At 39.1% G+C, this 21843-nt stretch overlaps 1 protein-coding gene across 1 annotated transcript in view; it reads left to right on the top strand.

The window, feature by feature from the left end:
- Positions 1-21843, top strand: part of LRMDA (leucine rich melanocyte differentiation associated) — a 1130865-nt gene that overhangs the window by 833553 nt on the left and 275469 nt on the right. The window lies entirely within an intron of this gene.

Raw genomic sequence — 21843 nt, 5'->3', positions numbered from 1 at the left:
GAAGGCACTGGTTCTAAAAAAAAAAATGACACCCTGGTTGTTACAAAATGAAGAGTGAATCAATGCTGGGCATGCAAAAATAAGAGCCTTTGACTACACTCTTGTGCTTAGGTTATAGTATCAAGGAGATAACTAGATTTAGGCTTTTCTACTTAGGTTTATTGTTATTTAAACTCACTTCTCATAAGCCTTGAAAAGCAACACACATACCTTCAATAATGAGTCTGCAAGATGAACTTTAAATATTTGCTTTACATACTTTTTGAAAGTCATATGTGCAAACATTTTTATATACATACTTATAAAGGTAGATAACATTTCTGCAGGATGAACCCATCATGTAAACTCATTGATGTGCCACATGTGCACAATAGGTAGATTATAACTAAAAAACAAATTTAGAATGACATTTGAGCCATCTTGATAAGTTTATGGAGTTGTTGGAGAAGGAAAAGTATTAGTGGGGAACAAAATTGTTGGCAATAAAATTAGAAAACAAGCCTCATGTAATCCCAGCTACTTGAGAGGCTGAGTTGGGAGGATCGCTTGAGGTTAGGAATTCAAGGCCACCCTGGGCAACATAACAAGACCCCATCTCTAAGAAGTCATAATAATAATAATAAATTAGTCAGATGTGGTCGTATGCAGTGGTAGTCCCAGCTACCCAGGAGGTGGAGGTGGGAGGATCACTAGAGCCTAGGAGTTCAAGCTATGTGCATGCCACTGTATTTCAGCCTGGACAACAACGTGAGACTACATTTTTTAAAGTAAACCAAAATCCTTCAAATGCATATAACCTAAAATCAGGAATCACCTGGGTTCTCAGTGATTGAAATCTTTACCACCAGTGTTCACTCATGCTAGCCTCATGCTCCCAGCCTGCTCCACTCATGCACCCGCTTCTCATCAACATGCTTTATTTTCTGAATGATTCTCCGTGAAAAGAACAAAGCGGGTGATGGAAAGTACAGTCACTTGGCATTCAGGTTTAGGTTCTGGCTCCGGCACTGTGTGAAGTTTGTAAGTCTTTTCCCATTTCTGGATCTCAGCTTCATCTTCTGTCAAGTGAGAGATTAGGGTAACTGATCTCAAATAACTCTCTGGCATATATGTGTTCGGCACCTACATCTGTGATTGGTCCTGGGTTATTCAACATCTTTCCTCTGCAACTTATTTAGCCCTAGGTTCGGGGAATGGGCACTAACTTCTCCTGTACAGATTCTTTCCCAAGCTTCCAAATCCATGGCCTTTAGTTCTGAGGTTCTGCTGGCCCCTGTTTTTTTCCCCAAAACGAACCCTCTTGACAAATTCATGCTTTCCAGCAAGCTTACCAGGGGAAGTCATGCTAGCCAGGGTGACTTGTGACACTCTTTCCACAGCTGGCTCTAGCCTGTGCCTGATTGCTGCTGTGCCTGATTGTTGACAGCCATTTGCCCTTTCTTAAGCCCTTGCTAACCATTTTCTTTACAGGATATATATGTTATGTGCCCTAGCATAATTTTCCTCATAATGAAATAGAATCATTTTCATAGAACTTGGCAATGTTGTTAACATTAGCGTTTTGGGGAAAGTCTTCTTTATAGTTGTTTATAATCTCATTTTCAAATTGAAAAAATATTCAAATGCTATCTTCAGAAGGATACATTCCAAACATTAAATGATTGATCTTTACATTGGAAGGTACCTCTTGGGTCACCTTTTCATCTCTAGAGAGTTGATTCCAAGGCAAACTTGTTTCTGATGGTGTTTCAATGTGCTTTATTATAATCTGGGACCACAAAAGGAACTTCCAACAAACTTTTTTTAAAAAAAATATAATCAATTTGTCTCACTCTCTCTCTTTCTTATGCTTTTGCAAAAATTTTTTATCAGTTTACAGCAATATGAAATTCAAAGAAAAATCAAAATAGAAAAAAACTCTCCAGTTTGAAAAATGGAGTTGATGTGCTATTTTAATTTGGTGATGATTCTACTGAGGCATTGTTTCCAGGTTTGCATGATGGTTACTTTAGCTTTTTTGCCTTTTAGACTCAGTAAGATATTTCTCCATAGCACGTTGCTCAAACTTCTACATAACTCATCTCACATATTTACGAAGTTTTGTCCCCTTGGACTATAAGCCCAGGCAGGGATGGGAGCTTGTTCATTCTTGGATCCCTACCGTCTTGCATAGTGCTTGCTATGTAGAAAGCACTCATGGGCTCAAGTGGAAGAATACTGTGTAGGAGCAAGAATAATATGTAGGGGCAAAATATTGGACATGCATAAATATTGAAACAAAGAAATAAATAGATTTTGGTGATAGGTGACCCTGAGAGGGATAAAAGTGTAACTCAGAGGCCCTCCTATGTTATCGTGGCAAAACCTCTGTCAACTCTGATGTCTTCTGCTACAGGTTAAAAAAGAATGGAAAGCTCTATTCAGCCATCTAAAACTCTGCCTTCATAATAATGATGGATTTGCTGTCACCATAACTCATTCGTAGGTAATCTTGCAAGAGCTGAACTTTGGAACTACTGCCATTTGGAAGGGTTCCATTCACTCTAAGGGAAACCTGAGAATCTGAGTTCATTTACTTTTTATTCCCCCTTTTAGCAGTAATATGTTCATTTACCTTTAATGTTGAAAGGAAGCAGGTTGAGGCCAGGCATGATGGCTCACGCCTGTAATCCCAACACTTTGGGAGGCCAAGACTGGCAGATCACTTGAGGCCAGGAGTTCAAGACCAGCCTGGCCAACATAGCAAAACCCTGTCTCTATCAAAAAGGCAAAAAATTAGCCAGGTGTGGTGGTACATGCCTGTAGTCCCAGCTACTTGGGAGTCTGAGGCATGAGAATTGCTTGAACCCAGGAGGCAGAGGTTGCAGTGAGCTGAGATTGTACCACTACACTCCAGCCTAGGTAACAGAGCAAGACTCTCTCTCAAAAAAAAAAAAAAAAAAAACCACAGAAGCGGATTGAAATAATGTGTTTTCCATTTGCAAGTGGTGTGGTCATTTTAGTTGAAGGCATGTCCACTGCAAGTATTTTGGTCAGCTTGGCTGCTTCTCATGCTGTTTGCCCAATTTAGCACTACAGATTTTGCTCTCTTAAATTCCAACTTTATCCCATAGGAGAGGTGCAGATTTCTATTTCTCATCTCATGTCTGTTTTAATTCTTTGAGAGAGGAGTCTTGAGTACTAAACAGAAAGGTAGGCATGGAGAAATGTAAAACATATTTTCAGGCACCTTAGTGAAAGGAAAATTTAATGGGACATTATAGTACTATGGGAAATGGAGAGAGATAAGAATCATGCCCCATGCTTAACCTTTTGGACTCATCTTTGCCAATTTCTATGTGCAGTTCAGTAAATTAAATAAGCTTTCCTTAGCCTGAAACTGTCTGTGATAGTGCAACCTTTCATTGAGGTATCACAGACAGACATTCAGCATTCAAGACAGGGGCCTGACACCTTTCAAAAGTGAAGGAACCTGTGGCAATTTTAAACATTCCAACTATATTAATTCCAGTGACAGTTATCCTCTAAGTCATTTGAAATGGATTCTCCCTCTTCAACTTTTGAAACTTATATTTGATCTCCATGACCTCTGGGGCCTGCACAGGGGCACTCTGTGTGACTGAGTGTGTAAACAGCAGGAGGCAGAAGCAGGAAATTGTTGATCCAGTCCGTTTATGTCTTTCCTCATCTTTTAGCTGTTCTCTGTACCTTATTCATGTTTCTAAGGAGAAGCCTTGCATTTCCAAAAGAAAGGTTGAATAATGGTTTGGAGTTCTTTCTTTGAGGGCAATGTTTTTATTATTGCTCTTCCACCCAGGCTGAAAGTTGGGTGTCATCTGTCAAGCATCAGCAGCTAGGCACTTCACAATCAATATTGGGCTTAGTGGTTCTCATCAAGCACTATTGAGCCCTGGTTAATAGAGCTGCTTCTTTTCATGTGCTCACACTCAGTGCAGCCGAATTCTGTCTTCTCTGTCCTGGGAGGACACAGGGACCTGTGCCCTTCTCCAACGGTAGGATCCTTCTCAGAAAGTGCTCCTCACTTTCCACATGGTCAGGAAGTTTTGGATGTCTATAACAAGCACAGGGAAGGCTTGGTATGGAGCCCAGTGTTTATACTTAAGAGAGTGCTGGGGGAATGGTCACAGAAGACCCATCAGGCCCTTATGGGCTGAGTTCCAAGGTGACTGTACATTGGTTATTGTTGGGGAAGAGTCAGGTCTTCAGCTTTCCATGTGTGTTGGTTTGATGTTATTACTAGTCATCCATGTATTAGAAATGACCTTATTAGTTCATGTCTAAGAAACTAATTTACAAACCAAAAGACTAACATGTTATTTCCATTTGGGTGAGGGATGGTGTTCAGGAAACCATCAGACTGTTCACATTTGCATTCTAGGGACCTCCCTTCCTGGTATTAGACTAACCAGCAAAGTAAATTAATCATCTGCAAGATTTCTAAGTGAGAATGGATGATTGCATAGCTATTAAGGTTACAAGTCAAATAGCCTGTGTTTGGAATCCTTGCCATCACCCTTAATCCCTACATGATCTCAGACCAGTTACCCTCTTTAAGCCTTGATTAACTGATCTAGAAAATGAGATACTAAGAGTACTTACCTCATAGAGTTGTTGGGAGGATTAACCAGGATCATAAAAAAGTGTGTATGAAAATGCTTGGCATATAATAAGTACACAATAAATATTCGCACTAGTATTAGTAATATAATAATAATCATCTTTTTTTGTAATAAAGGTAATTGGATATGTTCCTAGGCCATTTCATCCTATAGTATTAGAATCTGGAGACTTACATCTGCTTCTCTATAGAATACTCTTTTGCAAGGACAGGACTACCTGTTAGCTGCTAGAGGAAGACTGATAATTTCTTATTTATCGACTCTTCTTTCTCTAGATCCTGTGTGGCTTTTTTGTGTTTATGAATACATATTTAACTACTATTTATAGAATATTTGCTATATGCAGTAATATCGTGCTCTTCATCATATTACCCAATTTAGTTCTCACAATACCTGTTTGAAGAAAGAGTCATTATTTCCATTTTTCACAATAGGAAACTAAGTACAGAGAAGTAAGAAAAGCGAGGAGATAGAACAGCTGGGGCTTCAGCTTAGGTCTGTCTACTAAATTCCATGTCTATGACATTAGGCTATCCTGTGTCTTTATTTATAATTCAGTATATTAGACCTTGAGTTAATTAGATTATTACTAATTTTATATTTATTACAAAGTGGCATTTTTAATGAGTTTTGAGAAATGCCCTAGTATATTTACATACATTGAATGGATGACAATTTGAAACTTAATTTCAAAATTTCACAGGTTAGAATTTAAAAACTAGACTTGTAACAGGAGATGAGTTTGTTTTGATTCTGCAGAACATTCAATCTCTGGGTGATGATCCAATTAATATAGGCTGGAGATTCCCAGATAGATCTTATGGGAAAATGATACAGGAGGGACACATTTTCAAGAGTGCTGATAAATTCAAATTGTAACTCACCTCCCTTAGATGGACCCAAGATAGTCATGCCTCCTTCTATAGGGACTCTTTGGGGCATGATAGACCAGATGCCATGATAAAGAATGGCATTCCCACAGTTGAGATGAATTTCCACAGGTCACCATATGCACCTTCCTTTCTCAGCAAGAATATCCTTAACTTTATGCACATAATTTTTTTTGTTTTTTTTAAACAGCTATTTTGAGATATAATTCACATACTATATTGTTTTCCCATTTGAATTATATAATTCAACAATTTTTGACATATTACACTATAACTTTTAAAATTGTGGTAAAAATATATATAAAAAATTTACCGTTTAAACTTTTAAGCATAAAATCCAGTGGCATTAATAATATTCAAAGTGTTGTGCGACCATCACTATTTATTTCCAAACCCTTTTTTGTCACTCCAATAGAAACTCTATAATTATTAAGCAATAACTCCCTATTTCTCCACTTTCCAGCCCTGGTAACTTCTATTCTATTTCTGCCTCTATGAATTTGCCTATCTGCTTCATGTAAGTGGAATCATGCAATATCTGTCCTTTTATGTCTAGCTTATAGACATAAACCTTGAAAACAAGGTTTATCTATGTGGAAGCCTGTTTCAGAAATACATTCCTTCTGATGGCCTAATAATATTCCATTGTAAACATAATATTCTGGAATGAAGATGTGGATTCCATCTATAGCTGTCAATCTTGTGAGTAAAATCACCAGTTTTGTGTGAAATGTCTCATTTGACACAGCCAACTTAGAAAACATGTTGAGGATATTTCTAGAATGGTACCCAATCTATTGACCCTTGTATTATTATTTATTTGGTGTTTTTCTTGCAATCAGTTCACTTTTAAATGTCTTAAATATTTATCTTATTTTGTCCTAATTAATGTTCACGAAGTCCATAGGTTGATGTAATATTACATATTGCTATTAAAATGATTTGCATATATTTGTTCTGTATACCTCCTAAAATGTATCTTCTACCTCAGCCACATATAGGCTGTCAATCACCTCTCTAATTCCCAAACTTCAGGGGTGGGCTTTGTGTCAGAACATACTAGAGTGCCAAATTCCCTATGGAACAGAAATGAAGAGGAGAAGAATTGTAACAAATATAACCTGGTGTGAAGGCCAAGGTTAACCCTAACCCAAACCCTAACCCTGGGAGTCAATTAGTAGGTTCAGGTCTGGGCCAGAACTGCTTCTAATCAGCTGTGTGATCTTGACATATAGTCCTCTGTGCCTTAGTTTCCTCTCTGTCTTAAGCAGGTTGAAGTAGATCATCTCCTCTTGTTCCTCATTCCTGGGTGTCCTGCTTCTCTCCCACGTTCAGGAATGACAGGGCTAGTGTGTGCTTCTGCACTTGCCCTCCATGGTGGGGGGATTTCCATGCACTTTGGCTTTATGTACTGGAGGGATTTCCATTTCTTTGGCTTTATGGTATTTACATGTACTGGCTTTATGGTATTTGCCATGTATTTGGCTTTATGGTATTTACCATGTACTGGAGGGATTTCCATTTCTTTGGCTTTATGGTATTTACACCTCTCTCTTTTCCCTTCCCTCACCCCTATTATATTAGATCAAACTCGATCTGATGTAACTCTTAATGATTTCCTTTTTAAGGAGGACATTAGGAGAACCTGCATCAAGGACATCACTTACCTTCATTTAGAACTGTGGGCATCTGTGCTGTGTCCATTTCTTACAGCGATAAAATGGCAGTAAATCAGAAAAAATGCCATGCCCTTCAGAACCTTGAGAATGAGCTCCTGAGCATTCTGCTTACAGGGATGTAGGCTTGTCAGTGAGTAAATCAGCTCTGTCCTTACGCCCCCATTGCATCAGGGAAATCTCTGACTTTGTGGGATAGGTTTGACATGTCAGTCAATCTCTCTCTACCCCCATTTGAGGTTGAGAGTGTATCTCTCCCTTGTTTTCTCCCAGCATGTTTAGTGAGCTTATTGGCCCCCTAGGTTTTATTGCCAGCCATAGCTTAGTCCTTGTCAGAGAGATTATTATATGAACCCTGGGTGACTTCTGACTGCAGAAGGGCCCTGGATTTACATTTTTGCATTCCAAAGTCAGGAATATAAATGACTAATGGAACACTGGGCCACCGAATATTTATATATCTATTTTGAAATTTACATTTCTCCCTTTCTTATGATGGAGTTTGCTGCTCCCAGGGTCGTAGTTGATGGGCCAGTAGCATCCGTGGTGACATAAAGCAATCATCTGGGGAGAGTGCTTCCCAGCCCCAGTGGCGCACTGTGGTGTGCTGCAGGTTATTATGCCAGCAATTCAGCAGTAATCGAACCCCCCATCTCCCTGGCCCTATCCCTGCTTTCCTTTTATGATGTCCAGTAAATTTTACATGCTCCAATTTGCCACATCCAACACCTAATACTGTTTGAATTAAGAATCTCTTCCATAGCTTTCAACAATGGGAACTTTGCTTTCTCCAAAATTATTTATAAAGGCCACTCGTGACTGTGCCAGAAAGGAGGCTGGACTGTGCATGTAGAGACAGTGCACATTTGCTGGTCCATATAGAAGATGGGGTTGCCCAGTTGTTGAACTTGCTGACTACATGATATATTGAGATGGAAGAGGATGTCTATAGATACACACTAAGTTGTTTTGAATGAAAAAAATTGTGTTAAATTAGGAATTTTTTAAAAGGTAGAGCATCTGTTTGAAAGTTCCCTGGTGCCTGATACTTTTCATGATATATAGTACATTTAATAATAGCAGTAACAACAATAATAGCAACACTACTTAAGCATTTACTACTAGCTGAATTATTCTAAGCCCTTTGCATGCATTTTAAAATTCCAACAGCCCCATGAGATTGAGCCTTTTTGTAAACCTGCTTATAAAGGTGGAAATATGTTCAGAGAGGTTAAGTTCCTCAAGATTACATAGCTAGTAAGCAACAGGGCTAGGACTAGATGTTGTATTGTCTGATACCTGTTTTTAACATCACCTAATACCACCATGTGGTGTAGGCAGGAAGCAGAGATCTTGAGATGAATGTTAGTACATTTCTCATTCACTCAAACCACTCACCTTTTCTCATTCACTCAAGCCATTCCCCTTTCTGTTCCCTGTCAGTATTTACAAAGCATCTATTGTGTGCACACCCTGTTCTGAACACTGGCTATCAATACAGCAGTGAAGATGGCCTGCAGTCCCTACTCTTGTGGAGTTAATATTTTAATACGTGTAGTCAGACAATAGATACATAAAGAAATAAACCATGCACTTTCTAACATTGGTGCCTCAAAGAAAATGCATGAGAGCAACGCAATGGAAAGTGTCCAGTTGGGGAGGGGAGCTATTTTCACTAGGATGCCAACAAAGGCTTCCCTGAAGACCGGGCATTTGAGCTGAGACCTAAATGTGAAGATGGCTGGGAGCTGGTGTATAGAGCGTAGGGTTCGCTAGAGGAAAGGCAACTGTAAAGACCCAAGTTAGGAATCAGTGTCTTGTGTTGGAAAGCCAGGAGGAAGACCAGAGTGGCTGAAGCATTATTAGCTATGGAGAGAGAGTAGATTATGAAGTCAGGAGATTGGCAGACCTCAAGGCGTGCAGAGCAGGGCAGGGAGTGTGGATGCCGTGGTGTTTTCAGTTCTTTCAATCAATATTTTACTGCCTGCAGCCCATTTTCTTTTACAGCCTGTCTTCTTTTCCTTCTGCTTTGACTCGAGTCTTACCTCATAATGGGCATTTTAATCCTCTCTGTGATGCAATCCAATGCTTCTTGCTGGGCACCTTGCTTTGTTCCAGCTCAGGGCAGCATTAAAAAAGAACAGAGGAAGTCTCCAGCCGAGAGGGGCTCAGGAAGGGGTGCAGGTTGCAGTCTAAGAGCTTTAATTAAATCAATGCCATGCACATCCTGTCCACAAAGCTGGGGGCAATTGCATGCTCTTTACTGACGCCATGATATACACTTAAGAGCTGTGTGACTTCACAGAAGCAATTAAATTGGCCTGTTTAATCAGTGGTAAGGCCACCATCAATAACAATTATTATTTTTATTGATTTGATAAGTGCACAGTAGAAATAATCACAGAGAATAGCTATCTCTTTCCCCCTGTCCTTTGCCTAAATGCTAAACCCTAGGCTACCCAGGCCAAATCTATAGTGACCTCTTGAACAATTTTACTACAGATCCATATGTAATCAAGAATTCCTGCCTTGGCTAGGCAGCTCATGCCTGTAATCCCAGCACTTTGGGAGGCCGAGGTGGGTGAACTGCATTAACTCAGGAGTTCGAGGCCAGCCTGAGCCACATGGCAAAACTCCATTTCTACAAAAAGTACAAAAATTAGCTGGGTGTGGTGGCATACACCTGTAATCCCAGCTACTTGGGGAGGCTGAGGTGGGAGGATCCCTTGAGCCTAGGAGGTTGCAGTAAGCCAAGATCATGCCACTGCACTCCAGCCTGGGCAGCAGAGTGAGACCCTATCTTGGAAAAAAAAAAATTCCTACCTTAGAAAATGTCCATGCTAAAAAAAAAAAAATCCATGCTTTTTCATTGAAACAGAACTTTTCAACTTTCCAGTCCTTTGATTGGTAACAAAGGAATGCTCCCTATGGCAAATAATTAAATCTGCATTTTCTCTTTCAGCCTTATCCATCTTATTTATTGTTTTCCTATAGCTCAAACTATGATCTCATTTTGGCCAGAAATGTAGGTTCAGTGACAGAAAACAGGCCTGGACATTGCCTAGCTGTGGATATATACACGATTATGTGGATGTTACAGAACCTAAAGGAAGATCTAAGTGGCATTGTAAGAAGCTGCTTTTACCCCAAGACTTTTGTTATCTTTCTCCATCTCACTTATAGTTTGGCATCTTTACATTTGTAGTTCCAAAAATCTGAATTGCTACTCCTCGCCTTCTTGTTAATTAATTCCATATACTTGTGACCAAGGGAGAGAAGCAGACTCAAAGTATACCAAAATTGGAGTCCAGCCTTGGGGAATGAAAGAGTGAACCTTGGTTCAGGGAGAAAGAAGGGGCCCTGATTTATGTGTGCAGTCACTCAGTAAGAAAAGCTAAAATGTGTGTGGGCTACATCCCTCTCCACTATCCCACTGTGAGAGATCCATGAAGGAATAGGGAGGGATTGTTGGTCTTCCATGGTACTTCTCCTGGAGGATAGCATATGTTATTCCCACCTGACTTCATTAAAGGTAAAGGTCTCAGGAATCTTGAATGACAATCACAGAGATGCCCCCATTCCACCATTCACCTTGGATTTTTGGCCAGGTTGGCTTATCTGGGGGAAGAGGGTTACAGTTTGTCTACTAATATATGGACACATTGGTAAACTAAATTTAAATCCTCCTCAATGGACTTGGTGCCTCATGGGACTTGTATGGGGCATTGTTCTCACAGTTCTCATTCAAGAGCTGCTTTGTTTCCAGATAGTTCTACAGCTCTTCAATAGAACCTGGGATCCATGGTCTGTGAGGAGAAACAGTGACCCGGGTTGTGTCAGATGTTTTTATACATACCGTGAATGCCTTCTGACATCACAAAGGTTTGGGAAATGCATTAAATTCAGTTTACCTTTTAGGCATTAACAAGATACATTAGCATGAGGGCTTTGAGATTCTAGAATAAGTTCTCAGCATTTTCCAAACAGACTCAGTCAAGGAACGCTTTGTCAGAGCAGGCCTATTCCCCAGAATATACATTGGAAAAGCTGGTCTGGAGGCCTATATTAGTCTGTTCTCACACTGCTATAAAGATACTACCTGAGTCTGGGTAATTTATAAAGAAAGGAGGTTTAATTGACTCACAGTTCCACATGGCTGAGGAGGCCTGAGGAAACTTACAATCATGGTGGAAGGCAAAGGAGAAGTGAGACACAACTTACATGGCAGGGAGAGAGAGCAAAGGGGGAACTGCCAAAAACTTTTAAAACCATCAACTCTTGTGAGAACTCACTCACTATCACGAGAACAGCGTGGAGGAAACTGCCCCTATGATCCAATCACCTCCCACCGGGTCCCTCCTTCAACATGTGGGGATTACAATTCAAGATGCGATCTGGGTGGGGACACAGCCAAACCATATCAAGGACTAACCACTTATTTTTTTTCCTGTAGGCTTGCCTATGTACCTATACATGGGGTGAGCATCCTCTCACTTAGGGCAAAATTTTTAGTGAGGAATTCTATGACGGTGCTACATAGATTGTATATATGATATCCCTGTTCCCAAATGTAAACATTTCCACATGTATCCCTTCTAGACCCAAACTTTTTTATCTGGCTTCATGGAAAGCTGTAGTCTTTTGGGCTAGGATTTACCATTCGAACTAAAAACTGTGCATCCTTGGATTCCTTTTGTCGAATTTTGTGTAAATATTTAGGGTATTTACACCTTGACAACCAATGGCTTTAAAGTTTAAAAACTGATATTTAACTGACTTTTATACTTACTAGTATCACATTATAGATGCTAAAGAATCATTGTAATTGTTAGACATCAATGATTTCATTCAGAGTTTGTTAAAATCACGTTGCCTTTTTTACTATTTTTAAATGGTATGATATCTAATCTATTCATTGCTTGTGTGTAACTTTCCTAAACTTTGCCATACCTCCATATAACTTGTACTATTATGTACCCAGTATGTGTGACAGGGTTCCCTGATGGCACTCTCCAAAGAAATACAATTTGGGCATAAAGTAACGGTGCCTAAATTCTGCCCAGAAATGTTCTGAAATGGGGGATAGGGTTGAGGTGACATGTAGTTCCCTCTCCAGAAGCAGGGAGGTGGAGGCAGGCTCCTGTGTCCTCCAGTATGTTTCCCACCCAGTATCCCTGGATCAGGTGAATGAAAAGGGCATTAACTAATGGGGATATTACAGGATGAGGTCAAATGATCCATGTAGAGTTCATACCAGAGTACCTGCCATATAGGAAACATCCAAGTACTTCTATTGTTGTCATGGTTTTATTGTCTTCAAATATCTGTATTTTCTTTTATGGATTTTTACGTACTACCTGTTTTTAGACAGAGCAGGATTTACTTTTTTTTAGACAAAGCAGGATATATATTTCTAAACATTTGGAGATATTTGAAGGTATTTGTCATCATCACTTGGTATCCCAGGTATCCCAACCATTACATCTTAATCGTATCTGAGTCATTCATAGCATATCCTAGACTGTTTCAGGATCACCAGTTTCAAATATTGGAATAAGTTTTTAAGTCTTTTATGAAGATCTTAAAATACACCAGGAAGAGAAATATATTTGCCCATATTTCCTCCATTTAGTTAATCCCATCTAAACTTGCTGCACATAAATTGGAAGAATTAAATACATGAGTTGCGAAAATGGTGTTTTTACCATCAAATTAGATATGGATCATCTGGCTGTAATGGGCCTGGGGCACAATCTGTGCATATTCATTTGAAAACCAACTGGGATGTTTTTAAAGTGAGCCGGTCAATAAGAATACAATGATTTCTGTAGACTGGTAATGCATGGCCAGGTATTAAAAGTGGATATTGTATGCATCTGTGTGTGTGTGTCTTGGAAAAGTCAAGTGGAACTTGATTTGGGTAAAACCCAAATGTGTCTGTGTTCTTTCTAGTCAGTTAGTTATTTTGTTTAGTTAGAACATAGTACCACTAAGGTAAAGGGTACGTATTTTATTCTTGTGAGAGCTGCCTTGCTATGTATCAGGGCAAAAAAAGAATGATGGAACATCTCTACTTTTTATAAAAATTAGATCAACAATCACTGTAATGGTAGAAAAAGAGAGTATACGTGTTTTGATATTTGATATTGGAGCAGTTTTTAAAAAAATCATATATGTCGGTTTTAGACAAGATCACTCACTGCTTTTCTGCTCTGAAGGATGAAGATCACAACTTTCCCTACCATTCCCCTACCTCTCAATTTTTGTTAGTTACATTGTTATCATTATATTGTTAATGACACTTGCATTCTCCTCTGTAACAATGCTTTTCATAGTTGTTTAGTATTGGCTCCATATTTAAGTGAACTTAGAGCTCAGTGGAAGTTCTTTGGATGATAGCTCTCCATTCCTCAATTCTTACTCCATCCCTAATTGGCTGGGCTTTCTTCTATCTTTTTCAAAAAGGGCTCATGAGGCCTGAATTTCTTAAGTCCCAGGCTTGTTATATTTGAATGACATTTTAGTTGGGTATAATAGTTTTAGGCTATATACGATTTACATATATATAGAAATATTTCTTCATTGTTTCCTTGTATTGAATGTGATTCTGGATAAGTATGAGGTCAGACTGACTTTTCTTCCTTGTAGGAGATTCTTTTTTCTTCCATCTGGTTGTCTAGAGATTTTTTTCCCCTGAATTTTAGTAACTTAATTAAGATTTATTTGATTGTTCTTCATTCTTTGTATCATTTTTTTAACTTGCTAAACTCTTTTGAACTATATTTTTTTCTTCATTTTGGGGACTTTTTTAGTATATGTTTGAATATATTTTCTGTCACATTAATTGTACACATACAAATATTACTGTCTATTTCCTATGAGTCTTAAATTATCTAGTTATTTTATTTTATTTTTCGTATGCATTCACTGTGATTATGTCAAACTGTTGCTCTGTCAGTAATTTGATTTTTAGTGTGAACCCTCTGCTCTTTGATCTTTCCAAATTACTTTTTAGTTCTGAACCATATTGTTTTGCTCTTTGTTTCTTTAGGTCTTCTTTTTAAATCCATTAAATTGTGTGTGTGTTGGTTCTTGGTGTTCATCCTATTTGTAGTTGGCTGAGCTTCTTGGATATATGAAAAAATTTTGCAGTACATTTGGTGAGTTTTTGCACAGTATTTCTTTAATACTTTTCCTTCACAATCTCGTCTTCTTCTCTTTATATTACTCCACATACATATATGTTAGATCCTTTCATATTGTTCCACAGGTCCTTGAGGCTCTGTTCATTATCATTTTCTTCCTATTTTCCAGGTTAGATAATTTATTTTTAAGTATCTTCAAGTTCACTAAATCTTTCCTCCGTTATCTTCATTTTGTTATTGAGACAATCTAGTGAATCAATCTTTCTTTCTTTCTTTCTTTCTCTCTCTCTCTTTCTTTCTTTCTTTCTTTCTTTCTTTCTTTCTTTCTTTCTTTCTTTCTTTCTTTCTTTCTCTCTCTCTCTCTTTCTTTCTTTTGTTCATTCTGTCTTTCTGTTGTTGTGGATGGGTCTTCTGTCACCCAGGCTGGAGTGTGGTGATGCAGTCGCGGCTAACTGTAGCCTTGAACTCTTGGGCTCAAGGATCCTCTTGCCTTGGCCTCCCTAATAGCTGGGTCTACAAGCATGTACCACTATGTCCAGCTAATTTTTTTTCTTTTTTGCAGTGATGGGGTCTTGCTCTGTTGTCCAGACTGGTCTCAAACTTCTGGGCTCAAGTGATCCTCCCACCTTGGCCCCTCAGAGTGTCTGGATTACAAACATAAGCCACTGCACCTGGCCTCTAGTGAATTTTGTGTTTCACATGCTGCATTTTTCAGGTCTAAAATTTCTATGTTTTTTATAGCTTTTGTATCTTTCCTGAGAGCTTCTACTTTTCTACTAATTTAAAGCAAGCTCAACTTTATCTCATGGACTATGCAGCTATAATAGGTGCTTTGATGCCTTTATTTGCTAATTCCAACATCTGAGCCATATATGTGGATTTTTTTTTTTACACAAATGTGACCAATACTTATTTGTATATTTAGTAATTTTTGGCTTGTATCCTGGGCATTTTGAACATTATGTTGCTTCAATATTGGATTATATTACAACCCTGTGAAGAATATTAATATTTACTTTTTTGTTTTATGAAGAATTAGCCTCATTTCTTTCAGACTATGGGTTCTGTCTTGCCTTTTGTGGGTTCCAAACTTGGTTCAGTTTTCAAAGCCTTTGACATCCTCCTCTTGATCTGTCTGTGCGTGTACACTCAAGAGTTAGTATGAAACCTGGATGGTGGTTTACAGTCCTCATTCCGTTCTCAGAGCCCTTGATAAGCTGCTTTGGATATGTCCCACACGTCCAAATGCACAGCTCAGGGATGAGCTGGGAACTTGTGTAGTTTCATATATAGAATTAGAGTATCCCCTTCTCCACCTCTCTCACTCTGGGATTCCCTCCACACCTTCCAGTCCTTAAGGGCTGTTTTTCACAGCTCTTCAGCCCAGAAATTTGAAATAGAAATAGAAAGTAGAGTTTTAGATTTCCACAGTACTCCTATGTCGACGACTCTGTGATTGGGGCCTGCATTTGGGGAAAGGCCACATTAAAAAAGAACAATAAATCCAGAAATTCACCTCTTGGTGGGTAGCTTCTCCTTAAGCCATTGGCTTTTGTTTTACTTTTCCCCATCCTCAGCATCCTTGTATTTTGTGCAGTGTTCAGTTGTAATCAGTGGAAGAGATAGGAGGTAGTGGGCTTACCCTCTCATGCAAGAGGCAGGCGCTCATTCAATTAAATTGCATTCAGCTGAGCCCCTCTTTAATTAAAGTCTTGTTCTTATTAAGTTGTTTTATAGCATAAAGCTATTTGGATTTTTTTTTCTGGTGTTCGTTTAGTTGTTGGGTCCTTTTTGTGTCTTTTGCATGATGTGCTTCTGTCATCCTTTTCCTGGTTTTGTTGTTAGTCTGAATTTTTTGCTGTGCTATTTGTTTTCTCTCTGATCATGTTTGAGTAACTCTGAAATATACAGTGTGAATGGCTTCTTAATTATCTTCCCACCTCTCATAATATGAGCTTCTTTTACCCTCAAAGTTGCAGATTGAGAAGTAAGTATTTCGTGTTTTGTCCATGTTCTGTAGCTTGAGAAAATGGGGTAGGGAGGAGAATAGTTCAACTGAGAAGGGATGTGATCTTTATTGGAATAGCCAGACTTAATTCTCTCATCTGACATTCTGTTAAACCTTCATTAGGGTTTACTTTTGGGCTTTGGATCATTTCTCTAATTCACTGGGTCGTCATGGAATTTTCATGCCCATTAGAGGGTGTACCCAATTGTTAGTTTTCTGTGTTTCATTTGCTTTTCCCAGTGGTTACTTAATCCATTACTCAGTCAGAAGAAGGAGAAGAGAAGAATGCCTGTGTAAAGTTTGCTTCTTTCTAGATTTGGATGCATTAATGAGAATTTTTAGGATTTTGCAGATTCCCTGTATAATTTCTGGCCCTGTATGGGATGAGCTGTACTATACCTCTAGTTAACTCTAGAGTCTTCTGTCTCCTTCATTGAATTCCATTTTGTAAATCTGTGCTCATGTGTTTACCCAACTCAAAGTAGATAGCTTTTCTCAAATCAGGAAAATGTATCCCTGAAAAGTGAAGTGTTCCTCGGCAGGTTTGGTCATTACTGAATCTTCCATAAGAAGTTCTTTAAAAATATAATGAGATAATGACTGTGAAAGTGCTTTATAAACTATAAAGTGCTCAATGCATGTGAGACTGTGATATTATCATCACTCATGTCCCCTATGCTGCTAATCGTCAGTGGATCAGCCAGGGAGGCAGGCGTTCCTCGCTGCTGCTTTGTTATACTGTCTTATCCCGACCTTGACACTCTGGCAGCAGTGACCCTCAACAAGATAACCTGACAGTAAGCAGTGTCTCACCCACACTATTACCTGCCTTTCTTAGTAGCACTCAGACAGCATATAGGTAATTCCCCATGTTTCTTGTTCATTTTCTCTGTAATAAAACATTTTCTTTTATAGAAATCCTGAATCTAATTTCACAAAAGCTCTGCTATGGAACGTCCTCTGGCCTCTCCCCTCCTCCTGAAACACAGTAGTATGTGTTTCATATTTGAACTCACAAGCTAATTGAACTTTATTGGAAGATTATTTTACTTTGCCCAACATCTTTAAATAGTGATTGGGTGCTATGATTAGATACACTCTCAAAAACTATTGTTGCTGGGTAGAGAGAAGCTTCAAGGAAGAATGAAATAAACAAGCATTATGGAGTTGGACGGGTTAGAACAAGTTTGTTTTTCTTATGTGGGTATGCTTTTCATATCCACATTTATTTTGTTTCCTTGTCTAAACTGCAAGGTCCTTGAGGATAGGAGTAATGACTGACTCAGACTGTTCTGGAAAAATGGAGTATGATGGAGGACATGAGCAATACCTATAATATTATAAATGAGAGAAATAAAATGATAAGGAATTGCTGGCCAAATACAGTAACACTAAATTGCAGTGATTAAGAGCATGAACTTAAGAGTTTGACCAATTATAGCTGTATGACCTTGGACAAGTTACTTAACCTTTCTAGGTCACATCTGTGATTTGGAGATAATAAGAATATTTGCCTCCTAAGGCTGTTGATAACGAATGTAAAGTGTTTATAGCGGTGCCTGGAACATAATACAGGCAAAAATGTTATCTGTTATCATCATCGTCATCATTATTCTTTTATAAATTCTTCCTTGAAGCTTCACAAGGCAAGTACAGGACAAATGAAAAGAAATAAAGTTTACACAGCATGGGATAAGAATATGAGATTTACTATGCCAAAAGTGATATAGAGGGGCTGAGGATTAAAAACTAATAACAAATGCTTTTTTTTTTTTTTTTTTTTGAGACGGAGTTTCACTCTTGTTGCCCAGGCTGGAGTGCAATGGCACGATCTTGGCTCACTGCAACCGCCGCCTCCCGGGTTCAAGCGATTCTCCTGCCTCAGCCTCCTGAGTAGCTGGGATTACAGGTGCCTGCCACCATGCCCAGCTAATTTTTTGTATTTTTGGTAGAGACAGGGTTTCACCATGTTGGCCAGGCTGGTCTTGAACTCCTGATCTCAGAACAAATGCTTCTTACAGGCATTGTTTTAAAATGTTACATGTGTTGTCTAATGTAATACTTATAACACTATGAGGTAGCCCCATTTTATAGACAAGGAGACTGAGGCACTGAGAAGTGAAGTAACCAGCCTAAATTCCCATAACTAATAAAGGGTTAAGGTTTGAATCCAATCAACCTCTGCATTTAATGTTTATTTGTGAGTGAGTGTGTGTGGCAGAAAGGATCCAGAGTAGATGACTGGTGAAATTAGATGTTTAGGCAATGTCTTCACATTTAAGATCATTGTCAAGGAGAAAATTCTGAAATGTGTTTTGCTGTCAGAAATAATCCAGGGACACATAGAGCCAAGGCCTGAGCCAGAGAAGAGGTATTTATACTTTGATTCAAGGAACATGAAATTAACCAGGAAAAACTGAAAAGCAATTTAATCCTTAGCCTGTACAGGAGTAACCTTGTTGGGTTTGGTGGATGTGATGGAAAGAATGAAGGGCAGGTACTGAGGACAGCTAGGTGCGATTCTCTTTTTGCCATCTTCTATTTTAGTGACCTTGAGCAAGCTGGTTCAGCTTGGGGTAGAGGATTTTGTGTCCACAGTAGTAGAGTGAAGAATTATATGGAAACACTTTTTTGTACCCTTCAGATTCTAAAACACAAACGTTTTTGCATTGTCTACCCTGATACTGAAAATTACTGATACCCTTGATTTAACATTTATATTCTATCTTATTTTGTATTTTGCACACTGATCAATCATTTATTCAGCCCCTGTTTGTTTGGGGTATACTTTGAGCTCACTGTATGACTCGTTTCCTTAATTAAAATTAGTCTGGGAGAGAATGTATTTGCCTCCCGGAATTCTCAGAATTCTAGCAAGGTGCCCTAAACATCATAAGCACACATCAGCACTGTGCATATTGATTATCATGGTACAGTAGTGTATCAAATGCCACCTGAAGTTGAGTGCTGCAAATATGAGAAAACCTCCATAAAATCAGCCCTCAATAACTTTTCTAGAGAATGTGCCTCAATAAAAAAGGTACTGGGCTGTGTGCTGAGAAAACTATAAATATGAGTAAAATGAACCCTGCCTTCAAGAAGCTTACCAACAAGGGCACAAGCAACCATTGTAGAATTGCTTGTGGCCTTATTGATATACAGGCTAAGGATTAAAAAATAATAATCCCAGGGATGAAAAGCTTTGGCAGTTATTTAGTCTAACTCTCCACATGCATTGAGTCTCCATTACAACAGCCCACCAAATGGTTGTCTGGCATCTTCTTGAACACTTCAGTGGCTGTGAACTCACAACTGCTCATTCTGCTCGAGGTAGAATGACAGGCTCTCAATTTTTGTGTAGGAGGAAGTGTCTTGCTGAAGAGCAAAGGTCTTTTCTAGGCTGAGGAAAAGCCAAGGAGGTCATCTTGGAGATAAAAATCTGGAAAGCGGAGGTTTATGGGAACAGACCTCAAAGGTCCTTTGTCGGAGCAAAGTTACAGAAGTACAAAAGCCAAGGCACGTGGTGGGAACATTACGTAGTCTAGCTTGGTCATTTGGCAGTGACAGGTTGAGAGTAGGGAACAGTGAAATTGTTAAAGATAGACTGGGACTATAATTTGGAGGACCTTGAGTGCCCTCTACTTTTGGGGTACATAACGGCCCTATTGAAAACCCTAATTCTATATCCAATAGGTGGCTCATTGAGTAAATCAGTGTTAGCAGTCAGATCTGATGTGTTCCCCAAATCCGCGTCCTTTATACTCGCCTGGACAACTACCATTCACCCAACCCCCCCATCATCCATGAATTTTCTTCAGTTCAAAGAGACATGGTTAGAGCAGGAATTATGAAAAGGGCCCTCTGCCGGCCTTATTTCCATGTAGATCTATTTTATATGCATAATAACCCTAAGGGGAAGCTGTGTCAATCTGCCTTACCTGACAGACCCCTAAATCCTCCCAATGCTGCCTCCACTATTGGACATGTGCCAAGTGGCTTACAACCTTAAAGAGAGAAAGCATCCTGATTTTTTGTGTGTAGGAAGGTGGGGGGCAATGATAAACAGGTCTTGGCCCGTTATTGTTTTCCCCCATGATAATGAACCCATCACTAGCACAGGAATTTAATGCAATGATTTTTCCAAGAACCATCCAGCCCCATTGTAGCCCTGCCTGAAAATGTAAATACACTCTTTCTGGGGACAGATTTGCATTTTTTGGTGAAAGAAATGCATATATATGGGAAAGATGCCTCTGTAATTATAGAAAGTTTATTTCTGTCCCCAGATGTCAGCAATCAAATTCCACATAAATATATTTTGTGTAAATCTGTCGGCAGCTGGTCTCCATTCAGGTTTCTGGAGATATTAGCCTGTCTTTGAGTTTATGACAAAGTTAAAAATTATTCATTAAACTGACCTGCAGTATATTCAGTAACTGGAAAATTGCCTTGCAGTTCTATTTGGTTTGTAGATGTGATCACAAGTAAATTTTTAACTTAATTAATTGGCCGTTTCTGTTGACAAGAAATTTATGTGGTAATAATTTGCTTGAAATAGATGCCGACTGTAGGAAATGAGATATCCATCATAGGCTTGTGTTCCACCAGCTGCACAGTGGCTATTATGAAAGTATTTCAGCCTGTGTCGACCCTAGTGTTTGTGCAGTCAAGATTATATATACCCACGATCCATAGCCTGCCAGAGAGGCGCTGGTGGAGGTCTATGATAACAAAGACTTTGTGATTTATGGCTTGCTGTGAAAGCAGAGCTTGATGAGATTAAACAATTTCATAGCACAAGTGTTTCTCAAGACCTGATTTGTAGTTGCAAGCTGATGGTAAATCACATTTATATATCTGCAAGCGTGCTCAGCAGAGGACTGCAATTACAGTTTAAGACAGCTACTTTTTATTTAATTTTTATCCTGGTTTTGTCTCTTTTATATCTCCTTCGTCTGCAAACCATTCACCTTCACAAGTCCTTTCCTGGTTAGAAGGCCAAAGATTGAAGTCAATGATGTTCTTCGTGTCTTTGTGCCAGCTTCAGAGGGAGGTCGGGCAGATTTCAGAGCCATGCAGACTGGTTCAAACTGGCTTTGACTGGTGTGAGCTCTTTGTTCAATTTCATGTCCAAACAGAAGTCTGCTATTTTCCCTTGGTGTGCTGCTGATACTTAAGCTTCTTGGTATACAGAGGGAGAAAGAGGGGTCTTCATCATCCTGGGATATAGGGAACTGTGGAGCACATAATGGAAAAGGGAGATGAGGATTAAATTCACTTCAGAACCTCAACTTCAAGGTTGCAGCATATCTTAGGGGTGTACAGCCAGCTCCCCTTTAATGGGAAATGTGAAATTGTGTTTCCCCACAGATCTGGAAAGAATAAACTCTGCAATGAGTTTATTTAACCAGTTTATTGATTATCTACTGTGGCCACATCTCTTCACTAAGTACTAGTACAGCAGTATTTGCCCTCAGGCAGTTC

The sequence above is a fragment of the Symphalangus syndactylus genome, chromosome 4 (genome assembly GCF_028878055.3).
Source record: "Symphalangus syndactylus isolate Jambi chromosome 4, NHGRI_mSymSyn1-v2.1_pri, whole genome shotgun sequence".
Classification (NCBI taxonomy): Eukaryota; Metazoa; Chordata; class Mammalia; order Primates; family Hylobatidae; genus Symphalangus; species Symphalangus syndactylus.
Note: the sequence above shows the minus strand (reverse complement) of the source record. Positions and strands in the feature narration are given on the sequence as shown.